Raw genomic sequence first — 14827 nt, 5'->3', positions numbered from 1 at the left:
GTTCAGTTTTTCTTTCCCGTGTGGCCAGATTAGGAAGGTGTCATCTACGTATCTGAGCCAGAGTTTGGGTTTGTGATCATATTTTTCTAGAGCTTGTGTTTCAAAGTGTTCCATGTAGAGGTTTGCGATGACAGGTGAGAGGGGTGATCCCATGGGTGCTCCTTCTATTTGTTTGTATTTTTGTCCGTTGTAGGTGAAGTATGTATTGGATAGACAGTGATTGGTCAGATCTACACCCACACAGAAGATGAGACACGACCACAGACCAGAAGCCGCACTGCAGCTGCATCACTACCCACTTCAAACCCATCTGAGCCATACATGAAGCGAACTGACCCCCACCATGAAGATGTGGCATGACCACGAACTCAAAGCCAAACAGCAAGATCCCAGCTCACCAGCTCAAATCCCCAGCAGCTGGAACTAGCCTGAGCACGCCAAGCCCCCACCTGAACAGAGCACGCCCAGCCAATCAGAACACGGCCAGCCCCCAACCAATCAGAACACAGCCAAGCCTCCAACCAATGAGAACACACCCCACCCAATCGGAACGCAGCCAAGCCCCCACCCAGTCAAGTCACACCCCACTGGCAGTTAGAAGGAAGAAGCAGCTGAAAGCTCACATCACTCTGAGAAGCACAGAGCCGAAGAAGCAAGCCTGAAGATGATGAATGAGACTTCATCGAAACGCTGCCTAGATACTTTGAATCTTACGCGGGAGAAAACCCGAATAACCAAAGATCCACATACAAATACCATAGAACCTCAGAAAACAAATATATATATATATATATATATATATATATATATATATATATATATATATATATATATATATATATATATATATATATATATATATATATATATATAGTTTCAGTTTTGTTCGGTAGTTTTCTCACGTTATTATAGTTGTTCTTTTAAAGTTGTAGCTTTAAAAGAACAACTATAATGACGTGGGAAAATACTCAACAAAGCTGAAGGCCATACATGTAAGTACCATGAAAAACTTAAGAAATATATATATATATATATATATATATATATATATATATATATATATATATATATATATATATATGGATGGATCTTTGGTTATTCGGGTTTTCTCCCGCGTAAGATTGGAAGTATCTAGGCAACGTTTCGACGAAGTCTCATTCATCATCTTCAGGCTTGTGTCTTCAGCTCTGTGCTTCTCAGAGTGAGTTTTAGCTCTTTGTCCAGATTGGTGAGGACCACTGAGGTTCCTTTCTTCCTTTTCCTTGTCCCAGGTTTGTTTTTTCTGCCATCACTGGATTTTTGTTTGGTGATGTTTATATATTCTACTTTGTTTTTAAATGTTGCTAACGATTTTAATCACTCAGTTAAAACTTTAACCACTCAGTCAGCCTGATTAGGCTGGATTTTATATTTTTGTCCACCTATGGAATCATTACTAGGGATCTGAAGTGGGCAGATGTTGTTTAATAATATTGAAAGTATTATTATTTTCTGGTTGTGGGAGGCAAATTATGAAACAATGCATTTCTGTCACATAATTTGACAGAAATAATTACATCAGCCATCAGAATTATCATCAACATAAATATAAATTAGTTTGGCCAATCTTAAGATTTTGTGTCATAATTTAAACAGATGTGTTTCCCACATAGATCCAGTTAACCCAGTTAAAAAATAACCCATATAGCCCAATTCTGAATTTTGTTTTGCCTGATCACTAAATTTTCTATTTTCCTTTGTTTTTAAAAGTATAAAAGAGGAATGCAGTGCTGAAAATACATCAATACATGCCTGACCTGTACAAGGCAATAAAAACAGAATATTCATTCAGCTAAAGTGAATAATAGTTGAGATAATTAATCAAGAATATTAAATTAATTTTGGAAAAAATAGTAAATTCTATTATCAAATTGATCTCTCCCGAGAATTTATTCTGCAACCATGCATATTAAACCAACAGAGAGAAGTTTAGGAAAAAGAAATATACTGGAGAAGAACATGGGAATTTAGATTCAAGCATTGTTAGGTATTTTGTTTTTATCCTTTTCTTTTTGCGGTTACCAATATTGTTGAACTGCTTCATTCAAAACTGTTACTAAGATGCTTGGGTATTCTTTTTCTACTTCTTAAATCTTGTGCTGTTAAAATAAAAAGGTAATCCAGTTACCAACATTTAGAGAACATCCCTGTAAATCTTTTAAGACTTAGTGAAATCCAGATGTCGCTGATTTTTTTAGGCTGGATATTGGTTATATTTTAAGGCAGATAGTCGTGTGTTTTATTTGCTTTGGTGGATGTGCATTATGTTTGTTCAACTCTCAGTTCGACCAAACAAACATTGTAGATTAGAATACAGGATTTTAGAAGACAGTGGAATGAATGTCCACACTGCAGACATCAGTAGCTCTCTAGAGATAATAGTTATTTCTGATTTTCTTTCTCTGCAAGTCATTAGTATTTTCACTTAGGTAATCATGATCCCAAACAATCAAGCAAAAATGTTATGCACTTGTGTTCACTACTATTGTCTTTCCTGTAATTACTGTTTTTAGAACTTTTGTCTTACTGAAGGAATTAGCAAAATATATTTAATACTTAAATGTAATAAACAAAGATCCCATTCTGGAACCAAAGCTGACTTCAGATTTTTCTTTTATACTACATTGATTTGAAGTCATGGTTAGTCCACTGAGATCAATGATGCATTTTTATGTATCATGAAAAACTGAATTCACCTACCCATATATAAAATATCATATTGGATAAGTTACTTTTACTCAAAATACTTTTTCTGGGTCTCTGCTCTTATGTTGAGAAGAGTCTCCCAAATCTCTAATAAATGGAACACTTATTATTTAAATTTTAAGTGATTTGGGTCCTCCATCTTTTGGGGGACTCTAATTTTATTTTAAGGATTATTTCAAAACCTTTCCATGTGTATGCAAAGCAGTGAAATCAAAGTCGCTTGATAGTGAAATAGGTGGCATATAAATTAATAAATAACAAATGAATAAATTTCATTTAATTTACTAGGATTTTTCTAGATTTTTTTTTCTAGATTTCCAATATAAGATTTTGGTTTTAATTTTTAACTGGTAAACTTGTATAGTAATCAGTCATATTTTTATTAAAATGAATGTTCTTTACTAGCAAGCAAGAATAAGAAGAATGTCAATAAATGTAGATTAAAATGGTTGCTTGACTTGCCAGTTCAGGACATCCATGCCCATGACATACCAGTTCTTATTTACAATATGTTCCTTATAGCATTAGCATTTCCTTCTTGTCTTGTGGTCATGGTTAATTGTGGTCTGGATTCCCGACTTATTAAAAGGATGGTATTGAATTCTTTGAAGACATGAACTCGATTCTCAAGATTCTAATTTTTTAAAAGAAAAACCTATAAAAAAAGCACTTCCAGAAGTTAGAAGATTGCCTACTGTTGATTTAGAGTCTAGAATGCCTTTTCTCTTCCTCAAGTAATCTAGAGAAGGAAAACATAAAGATGTGTATGTGGGAGGGGAGAGGGGGAGAAGCTTCTAGGATAAAAAGATCAAATTTTAATCAACTTCTGGAAAGGTGAAATAATTTATGAATAAATTATTTTCCTTGAAGCCATTACATACGACCTACCACAAAACTAAAGTTTTTAAAGTTCAAACTGAACTGTGGTCACAGTTTATTGTAGTCTTGATGCCTACATTTAGCTACATTATTATACAGAATGCTATTTAATAAAGGGCAGCTTGATGGCTCAGCTCAAGACACTGGGTTTGTTGGAAATTTGTCATCCCGGGTTTAAGACCCAAGCGTTGCTTGACAGAGTGACCACCCATCTTCGCCTAGCTCCTACTCACCTAGCAGTTCAAAAGCATGCAAATCCAAGTAGATATATAGATACCACTTCAGTGGACAGAAAACAGCATTCCATGATGTCATGCTGGTCATATGACTGCAGAAACATCTTTGGACAACGCTGGCTCATGGCTTCGAAACAGAAATGAGCACCATCCCTTATAATTGGCAATGACTAGCAGAGTAAAATCCGCAGGGACATCTTTCCTTTCCTTCCTTATTTAATATTATATAAGCTTACTGTTATATAGATAAATACTGTACTTCCAGGTATAAAAATAGATAGTTTAGAAGTTCCAGTTTTTCTTTCCAGATTCTCATAAATAAGATCTTTCTTGATGCAATATTATTAAATTTTAGTCAAAATGTAGGGTATGCAGTGCCATTTTTATTCAGTTACAACATTAATTGTATTGTCTATAATTTAGTCATAGATTTCCTAATTTATGCAACTAAAATTGCATTTAAAAATTGCATTTATGAAAACATTCAAAATTTATATTTGCAGCAGAATCTTGTGTGCAATATAGTTCTTTTTGCAAATTTCATAATTTTTTAAGTTTTATAAGGAGCAGCATATTAATGTACTATATGTGTCTCTAAATTAATATATATGGCTCTGCCACATATTCTTTTAATGTTAAATCTTCCATAGAGATACTAAATATCTTTGAAGTGTAATTGTATATTTTTTATTAAATTGTTTTTTAAAAAATTAAAGCAACTTAATCTCTTATGTTAAACATTTTATAACATAAAATGCATAACTTTAAGAAAATGAAATAAAAATAGAAAATATTTCCTTGATAATGGCAATAAAATCCCTCAGCCTTTTGATTAACACTAATTCACTAACTGGATTATTGCATGGAGTCATTCCCATAAATGTCCTTATATATTTATGGTATGATTTTATGGCATAATTTTGCCTTAATTCATGTGTATTAAAGCATGAAATCATCTGCAATCATTGTTATATCCGTCCTGAAGATATTTGTTTTATTGTATATATAAAAGTATGATGCCATTGTTAACAGAATTCACAGAAGTAATGTTGGTAATTTTTCTGCAGTTTCTGCTCTATGCAATTAAAAAAAAAACTATTAAGAGTGCATTGGTCTGTAAATGGTCTTTGAAGGGGTTTTTAATCAGTATGAACACTGGCTTCACATTCTGATGATAACTTCAAACCTTTATAGGTCTAACTGTGGATGCCGATTTAACAGTACATTATAGTGCATGGTACAGTAAACTATAAACAAGGTTTTGAAATGGTATTTAGATTGGAAATGTGGTTTTTGTACTGTTCAGGCCCCATGCCTTTCCTTCTCTATTTAGTAATGCTGACGAAGAATTCTTGCATTCTTAAAAAAATAGGCAAGATTTTTAAAAATAGCAACCATTAGTTTTCTGAGCAAACAGTCACATATGCCTACTGTTGATCTTGCAATGTCAGCTAAATTGTTACCATGGATGGAGGATACTGCAAAATATCTAGAAGCTGTTTTTATATTCTGTGGTTTGTATTCTGTGATTATAGTTACAGGTTCTCTTAAGCTATAATACTGCTGTTTAAATACTGCTGCTTAAATGTGTGTGTGTGTGTGTGTGTGTGTGTGTGTGTGTATTAAGAAATTCAGAATTAAATCCAACATATATCTGAATAACAATTGCATGCATTATTCTTCACCTCTGGTTACTTAAAGGCAGAATTGTGAACAGTGATGAATGATGTTCAATTAGACATCAAATAGAGGAACATTGGTTTGCTAATTATACATCATATTACAATCAATAATATATGCCACTGGCATTTTCAGGGAACTTTCTCAGTTAACAAACAAAAAAGTCATATTAAAGAATGAAAGTATAAAAACCTAATGGATACTAATTCATGATAACTTATTTAAAATGATAGGGTAACTGTGGAAAACATATTTGGGTGCTTGTATTCTTTCTAAAAGTTCCATCTTGGTTTCTATATTTGTGAAGTTCCTCCTTGAATTTACAGATCCTGCTGAAGCAAGGGGCAAATATGGCCTTTACAAAAGTTCTTGTATTCCTATGGTACTCTTATCTGAACCAGGGGCTCTTCAGGCACATACTTTGGACATCCCATGCATAGACTATTCCAATAAGCTGTCTATGGTCTGCCCTTGAAAATTAGTCAGAAGCTGCAACTGATCCAGAAAGCAGCGGCACAGGTGATAATAATGGGCATGTAACACCTTTGTTCCATGAGCTTTATAACTTACCAGAAAGCTTCCATGTACAATTCAAGGTGCTGGTTCTTCATGACATAGAGCTGGCTGTCTAATGTTCTATATCTCTTCTGTAGCTTCTAACCACACTATAATTGGTTCTAGGCCCCTCAATTAATAACATATGATGGGATCTAGGAAGTGTACCTTCTCTGTGAATGCACCTCTGTCATAGCAGCTGTTATCCTTTGGAACAACAGCCTCCTGGAATCTCTCCGGGGTCAACTTCATCAGTGTTTAAAAGAGCCCTGAAAAGTTGGCTCTTCCTCTATCCTTGAGTTATAGAGAGTTGTGGATCCTGTGCAGTGGACTGTTTTGTGTTCTCCCCTACTCCTCCTTGTACTTTTCTTTTAGTAATGATTTTTTTTAATTGTATGCCCATTTGGGATTGAATGGCCTTATAATAGTAATAATAATGTCCACTGGTGGTACTGTATGAAATATTCTTTAGCACAGGAGGATACATTTACTATGAGATAAGATACAATCTTAACTATTGCCCTTTATGCAAAGCCAAAAATTCTTGTGGCACACCTTAAAGAAGAAGGTTGAAAAAGATATTTAAAAATGTTCAACCAATATGACCGAAAGCTAAAACAGTTCCTCTGCTAGAAAAGACTACCTGTCTTTGGAACAAAAGCATAAAAATCAGATAAGATGGGAGCATATATACATGTGTCATATGGGAAATGTGGATAATTTTTTTAAAAGCCACTTTCATGCCATTAGAAACAATAGATTCTAACCTGATTTGTAGTGTTTAACATATCCATGCAGCTCCTGTATTTAAAAGGCATACAGCAACATTTTGATTTCTAAGTTTGGATGCTTTCAGCTGCCACAGCCTCTCTACTTTTTCTCCCAGTTTTTCAAGAACACGAGATACTGTTTCTTCCCTTCATCTTCAAAGATATGAAAAGGGAAAAATGTTTTATGTCAATTATTTGTACTGTTGTTCCAAATATATATATATTTTCATCTGATCTTACTAAAAATATTCTAAAATGTTTTTATATTGTATTTTACAGCTGAGGAATAGTTATCTGCAAACAAACATGAAACATTTGCATTATGTTGATCATATTCAATGTGCTTAATTTTTCTATTTATTCGTCTCTTCCATCTCCATTGTTTCAGATGATATCATTTTTTCAAACATAGTTTTCTCCCACATAAAAATTCTATATACAGAGAATAACCTGTTATGCTTCACTTTGATTTTTAATATATATTTTAAAAACCTTTGGAATTTATCTTTGACCCACAGGGTCTGAATTAAGTATCTTTGCATATTTTTAGAGATGTTCACAGAAGTGTATTTTTCTATTGTTTAAATTGACAATAGTTAAATCAAGTGCATTCCATCAGCCATCACTGTTTGTTTTTTAAAGTATTAGTTATCATTGCTTTGCACAAATATGTGTGTGTTTGCCTTTGATGTCTGATATAAATGAAACTGGAAAGCTATACTTTGTCCTCAGGCTAAAGCAGCTGCATACACAACTTTCTTTAAAAAGCCTTTATATAAATTGACCTTTCCTACTTTTTCTTGAATGCAGTAGTATTTTGCTTTCAAAAATATCTGCTGGGGATTTTGAGATAAATCAGAAATCCTTTTCCTAAAGTCAGCTTTGAAAAAACTGTCACAAGCAAATGCTAAACAGGCCACAAATACTGATTGGCTGAACATGCCTATTTCTTTATTAAACTGGTCCTGATTCTGTCACTGGATCTGCAATTGCCCACCCCTCATTAACAGCATCTAACTTTTGTGGCATTTTATTTCTTTGCTTTATCACCTTTTCAGTGAAATAAGTCTGCTTAGAGTATCTTGTTGATTTCACCCCAGTTTTAAACATATTTTATGAGTCCAAACAACCACTTTATCATCCTCCACTGAACATATTCAGGAAAAGAAGGACAGGGATAGAGTGAGTGCTTTGTACTGCGATCCAAGTTAAAATTCCCAGCATCTTCTAGTAGCAGAGCTGTGTGAACCATTTAATGAAGCAGTCTGGGAAGTGAATAAATTGCCATCTGAAACTCACTAATTGAAGTTTGAAAATGCCACATCTTTCTGCTTTAAAAGGATATGTCCCAGCCCAGTGGCTGAATACGCCTATGTATTCCAGAAGTCTTTTCTACCAAGATTTTTTGTGATAATCCAGACAGTGCTGATAATGAATAGAATAGAATAGAATTCTTTATTGGCCAAGTGTGGTTGGACACACAAGGAATTTGTCTTGGTGCAAATACTCTCAGTGTACATAAAAAAAAAAAGATACATTCGTCAAGAATCATAAGGTACAACACTTAATGATACCGTGTTTCTCCAACAATATACCCCCTCTAATAGGAAGACCCAGTATGTTTTCTAGGCATAAAATGAAATTAAGCCCCTCCTCCCAAATTTAGGCCTAGTTTAAAACATGCAAAATTGGGGGGAGAAGGTGGTGGGGAACTTGCCATTAGGAGTGCCTCGCGGGCAGCTATGCCTCACCATCAGCCGCTCCTAACACCATGGTGGAGCACGGAGGGCTCCCTTACCCCTCCCTTACCTGGGTCAGCAGGCGGGCGGTGTCGGCGTGGATGTCCGGCAGCATTTCAGCCGCTTCTCAGGCCTCCGTAGCTTCCACAGTTTCCACCGGTGCTAGCGCCTCTCTCGCCAGTGCCGTCTCCAACAACAGTATCTGAGTCGCTCCCGCTTTCCCCCCATCCCCGTAACAACAGGAAAAAAAAACATTTTGAGGTACCTGGGAGCGCCGCGTGCTGCGTTTTGGTTTAATCCCGAGCGGCTGGGTGGGCGTGAGAAGAGCCGAGTGAGCATCTCTGCTGCTGCTACCCTTGGTGCTCCAGCCTCGGGCTCTGCAAGTTTGCAAAAGTCCCAGTGCGCAGCCCGTTCCTGCCCAGGCCGAGCTGCAGCTGTCCCTCTCTCACCAGTGCCATCTCCAAGAACAGCAGCAGCAGTGGCGGGAACCGTGGAAGCATTTCAGCCGCTTCTCGGGTGGGGGAGCCACCTCCGTAACTTCCATGGTTCCCCCCGCTGCTGCCGCTGTTCACACGCCCACCCAGCTGCTCGGGATTAAACCAAAACGCAGCGTCCGGTGCTCCCAGGTACCTCAAAATCTTTTTTTTCCCTGTTGTTACGAGGATGGGGGAAAAGCGGGAGCGACTCAGACTCTGTTGTTGGAGACGGCGCTGGTGTGGGGGGGGGAGAAATTAATTCACCCCCGAAAAGACGTCCTAGCCATTTTTTCAGGGCTCAAAAAAAAAAAAAAAAGGCCCAGCCTTATTTTGTGAGAAACACGGTAGTCATAGGGTACAATAAACAATCAAATCATACCAGGAAATGGTCAATATAAATCGTAAGGATACAAGTGACAAAGTTACAGTCATACAGTCACAAGTGAAAGGGGATGGGTGATGAGGAGTGATGAGAAGATTAACAATAATAGTAGTGCAGACTTTGTAATAGTTGATCAGTGTTGAGGGAATTATTTGTTTAGCAGAGTGATGGCTTTCGGGGAAAAACTGTTCTTGTGTCTAGTTGTTCTGGTGTGCAGTGCTCTATAGCTTTGTTTTGAGCGAAGGAATTGAAACAGTTTATGTCCAGGATGTGAGGGGTCTGTAACTATTTTCACAGTCCTCTTTTTGAGTCATGCAGTATACAGGTCCTCGATTGAAGGCAGGTTGTGATTACAGGGGAGCCAAATTCTGATTTAGGATAGGGCAAGTTCTTAAATATTTGGAAATCCTCATACAGCGTAGTTTTCAATTTCACAATTTTAATTCTTAAAAATTGAATGAAGAGACATGTTTATTTTTTAAAATCACCATTGCAGCATTCACCAGTATACTGAAGCAAATGTGTGTAAATTCTTAAATTTTTCCACTAAATATTGAATAGTTTTTCTCTGCTCAAAATGTTCAAAGTAAATTTTATTTTATTTATTTATTAGATTTTTATCCTGCCTTTATTACTTTATAAGTAAGTTGAGGCAGCAAACATAACAATGCCCCTTCCTCCTTTTGTTTTTCCCACAACAACAGCCCTGTGAGGTGGATTGGGTTGAGAGAGTGACTAGCCCAAAGTAAAGCAGCTGGTTTTCATGCCTAAGGAAGAATTAGAACTCACAGTCTCCTGATTTCTAGGTCAGCTCCTTAACCACTACATTTAAAATTAAAATGATGCTGTGAAATTGAAGAGAAGTTCAAGTATCCCTTAATAGCAACTCTCTTAACATCATTTGCACCTTTTACTTTTCAAGTACCTCTGGTCAAGAACACTTCTGACCAAAAAATTCACAATTTTTTTTTGGGGGGGGGCGGCCAATTTCCTCTTCTGCACCATTTTTTTTGTAAGCACCAAATTTCCAAAATTAGGTTTGGGTCACAACCTAATCGGGTTGCGACCAAAGTTATGGAACGAATTATGGTTGTAACCAGAAGTTCTACTGTATTCCGTTATCAGTGCTCCTAGAAAAGGCCTAAACCCTTGTGGATATCATTCAGAATTGAATCTCTGTTGTAGCTACAATGCATGTTTCCTTTCTGAGTTTTCTTGCTGGCCAAGATTGAATTTTTTTCTCATTTTTGATCTGTTTGCAAGGTGGTTTCTTGTAGACTCCAAATTATATGTGTTTTAAGAGAGTAATCAGTGTGTTTCTATAAAAAGTTGCGTGGATGGGTATATGAGTGAAGGGAAATGAACCCGAAGAAGGAACCATACTTGAATAGACACACAGATAATTAATTAAGTTTTCTATTTTTTTCTATATCTGTTTGAATTAGGGTTAGATTGGATTAGATTAGATTTATATCTCTCCTTCATTTTGTACATTTCGAGACAGTGCACCTAATGCTCCCTTCCAATTTCCCCCCACAATAACAATCCTGGGAGTTGAGATGGGCTGAGAGAGAATGGCTCAAAATCACCCAGCTGGCTTTCATACTTAATGGAAAACTAGAATTCACAGTCTCTGAATATCTTTATGCAGTACTTATGTAGGACGGGTTGTCTCCCTAAATTAGTGGTTTGTGATTCTGCAATATAGGTAGGAGATTCAATAAGATGAAAAATCTTTAGTTTGAAATCTGTAAATGGGAATGTCCTTTTTCATAGATATCAAGAATCCAGCTATTCCATAGTTGGAACAGAACACAAATTAATTAATAACTAACAGTCAGCATGGGTTTGTTAAAAACAGATCATGCCAAACCAATCTTATTTCATTCTTCAACACAGTAACTAAATTAGTAGACCAGCAAAATACTGTGGACATAATATATTTAGATTTCAGCAAGGCATTCGATAAAGTAGACCACAACCTACCTGTTAGTAAGCTAGAAAAAAGTGGAATAGATAGCACCACCACTAGATGGATTTGCAACTGGCTGGCAAACCGTACTCAACGAGTAGTCCTTAATGGGTCTAAGTCTACATGGAGGGAAGTAAGCAGTGGGGTGCCACAAGGTTCCGTCTTAGCCCCAGTACTCTTCAATATCTTCATTAACGACTTAGATGAGGGAATAGAAGGGAAACTTTCCAAATTTGCAGATGAAACTAAGCTGGCAGGAATAGCTAACACCCAAGAAGATAGGCTCAAGATCCAGATGGATCTTGACAGACTAGAACACTGGGCCATATCTAATAAAATGAAATTCAATGTAGAGAAAAGTAAAGTCCTACACTTAGGCAAGAAAAAGCAAAAGTACACATATAGACTGGATGAAACCAGGCTCAATAGCAGTAACTGTGAGAGGGATCTTGGAGTCTTAGTGGACAACCAGCTAAATATGAGCCAGCAGTGTGCAGCAGCCGCCAAAAAAGCTAATGCAATCCTAAATTGTATTAACAGAGGGATACAGTCAAGATCAAGGGAAGAACTAATACCACTCTATAAAGCCTTAGTAAGACCAAACCTAGAGTACTGCATCCAGTTTTGGTCACCACATTATAAAAAAGATGTTGAGGCTCTAGAAAAAGTACTGAGAAGAGCAACCAGAATGATTAGGGGACTGGAGGCTAAAACATACAATGAATGGTTGCAGGAACTGGGCTTGGCTCGTTAGTAAAGAGAAGGACCAGGGGAGACATGATAGCGGTCTTCCAATATTTGAGGGGCTGCCACAGGGAGGAAGGGGTCAAGCTATTTTCTAAAGCTCCTGTAGGCCAGACAAGGCATAATGGATGGAAACTGAACAAGGAGAGATTTAACCTGGAAATAAAGAGAAACTTTCTGGCAGTGAGAACAATCAACCAATGGAACAGCTTGCCCTCGGAAGTTGTGGGAGCGCCATCAGTTGAGATTTTCAAGAAGAGATTAGACTGCCATTTGTCCGAAATGGTGTAGGGTCTCCCGCTTGGGCGGGGGGTTGGACTAGATGACCTACAAGGTCCCTTCCAACTCTGATTATCTGTTATCTGTATCTGTAATTAAAATTTATTTTGGCAAGGCTTGGATTGAGGCAAGAAGGAAGGAATTTGTGAATAATTTCTAAAAGACTATTTTTTGTACTGCACTAAACAGTCTTATGTCTCATTGGTATGTTTTACTATAGTATAGCAGCTGCATGAATGTTTAATAAAGGAACTTGCAGATTTCTAGCAGAGCAGAAATGTTAATGTTGAATGAAGAGAAAGAAACTAAAACAATTTAGCAACTGCTGTTATGTCACAGGCTCTTGTTTCATGGCATCTATTACCAATATAATTAGATTGCATTATACCCACTAGCCTTATAAAATGCACTCAGAGAGCAATAAACTTCACAACTCAAGGTGACACTGTATAATTTGTATGAGGACTAGAAAATGAAGCTACTATCCTGTTGAATCCCATATGTGTTGTTTTTTTCCTTCTGCTCTTGTACAAATGTGAATTACAATATGCACATTCCAGAGCATATTCAAAAACCTGGAGATGCAGATTCCCAATGTTTCCAAGTGTAGTCTGTTCACCCCTATATACTTAAATACATATAAATATGTATGCATGTTTCAGTGAAGAACCTCTTTACAAAGGTTACACAGATTAGCAGATTTACAATAAATTGATGTATTTGGAAAATAACTTTATTCACAGGGGTGACAATGTAATTTTCTGAAGTAATGGAAAATGTATTTATTTTGTTTGTTTGCTTGTTTATCACATTTCTAACACAAAAGTCCAGAAGATAGATTTATTGAATAAAAACTATGCACACATGCAGAGAACCTGTTTACATTAAAAAATAATAATGTAGTTTATATATCATGTGTCTGGATGATGTTCAAGAAAACACAAGTGATATCTAATGCATAATCTCTGGTGTTACAGAAATTGTGTATATATTGATGAATGATAAATATTTTTTCACAATGGCATCAAATTGGTGTTGACTGATAGTGACTACATAGATTCTTTGCAGGATGATATGTCTCCAGTCTTCCAACAGTACATCCCTCACATATAAGCAAGTTTATCCACTCTGCTGCTGATTATCCTCTTCCTTTTTTTGCCTTCTACCTTTCCTAATGTTATAGACTTCTCCAGAGAGCTAAGTCTTCACATAATGTGTCCAAAATGATTGGAGGATTATTTGAGCTTTGCTATTTGTGCATCTAGTGAGAATTTGGAGTTTATTTGTTCAATGATCCTTTTGTTTTCTTGACTAATCATGGTATTCCCAAGAATCTTCTCCAACTCTAAAGTTCAAAAACATTGTCTTTCTATCTTGTTTCTTAAGAGTCCAGTTTAAGTGTTGTGTGGGAAAAATATTGTTTGAAGATTTGGATCCTTGATTCCTACCCTACCAAGTGCTAGTATGCACTGTATTTCTTTAGTGATGGTTCTTTAATGGCTGATAGTCAATCCTAAAAAACAGAAACTATCGCCTATTTTAATAGCTTCATTGCTACTTCTAAGGCTGTCAGCTGTATCTGTTGTCATTAGTTCAGTTATTACTATTTTTAATGTTAGTCTCATTTTTCACTGTTCTCCTTGAGTTTCATTACTAGAGCTTTGCAGTTTCAACTATCTATGCAGTTTCAGTGTTATAGACATGGGACAGGTTATTAATGTTTACACCTCCAGTTTTAAAACCATGCTCATCTTCTATTCTAACTTCCATATTTATATGCGCATCGTATTAAGGAGAGAAGATGCATTTTGTCCTACTCCTTTATTCAACTGTAGCCAGTTTGTTTTGTTGTGTATTGGACTGTGGTTTTCATATCTTGTGCATAGGTTTTTCATAACAATAATGAGATGTTCTGGGATTAAGGACATAATGGCGTACTGAAGACAACCAAAGAACATTTTTAAAAGCTCTTTTAAAAAAAATTGACTTGTTTTTAATATTAGACTTACGTATTTCATTGTGCAGTATTATTTTTATTCTACCTGATCTCATTTCACGTTATGGATATACTGCAAATTACACTAGTATACAGAGCCAGGAAAATCTTTGAGAGTAATAACTAATATAAGTCTATTTTCAAAACTACAAGACTATAATTTTGATTTTATATGTACTTTCAGGCTGATTGTGGTATGTATCTTCTGCTCAGAGTCATGTATGTGAGATGGCAGCTATATAAATTTACAAAACAACAAGTTCTGATAGAAGGAAAGATGAAGCATGATTTTCTTCTTGGTCTAATTATTGTCAGGATTCCAGCAGTTACCCCAATTAAATCATGAGTTTCGAGCCAAACTTCCTTCAAAGGGA

At 36.2% G+C, this 14827-nt stretch overlaps 1 protein-coding gene and 1 long non-coding RNA gene across 9 annotated transcripts in view; one reads left to right on the top strand and one right to left on the bottom strand.

The window, feature by feature from the left end:
• The window catches only part of CEP128 (centrosomal protein 128), a 202878-nt gene that overhangs the window by 90331 nt on the left and 97720 nt on the right, over nucleotides 1-14827 (top strand). The window lies entirely within an intron of this gene.
• LOC113410005 (uncharacterized) overlaps nucleotides 1-14827 on the bottom strand; it is a 70135-nt gene that overhangs the window by 24843 nt on the left and 30465 nt on the right. For both annotated transcript variants that reach the window (XR_015746816.1, XR_015746815.1), the window contains one exon: nucleotides 6863-7018. This is a non-coding gene — a long non-coding RNA (uncharacterized LOC113410005). The remainder of the gene's footprint in view (nucleotides 1-6862; nucleotides 7019-14827) is intronic.

The sequence above is a fragment of the Notechis scutatus genome, chromosome 1 (assembly GCF_049901735.1).
Source record: "Notechis scutatus isolate UNSWTSFEM ecotype Mainland chromosome 1, rNotScu1.2, whole genome shotgun sequence".
Classification (NCBI taxonomy): Eukaryota; Metazoa; Chordata; class Lepidosauria; order Squamata; family Elapidae; genus Notechis; species Notechis scutatus.
This window is presented reverse-complemented; position numbering and strand designations above follow the sequence as displayed.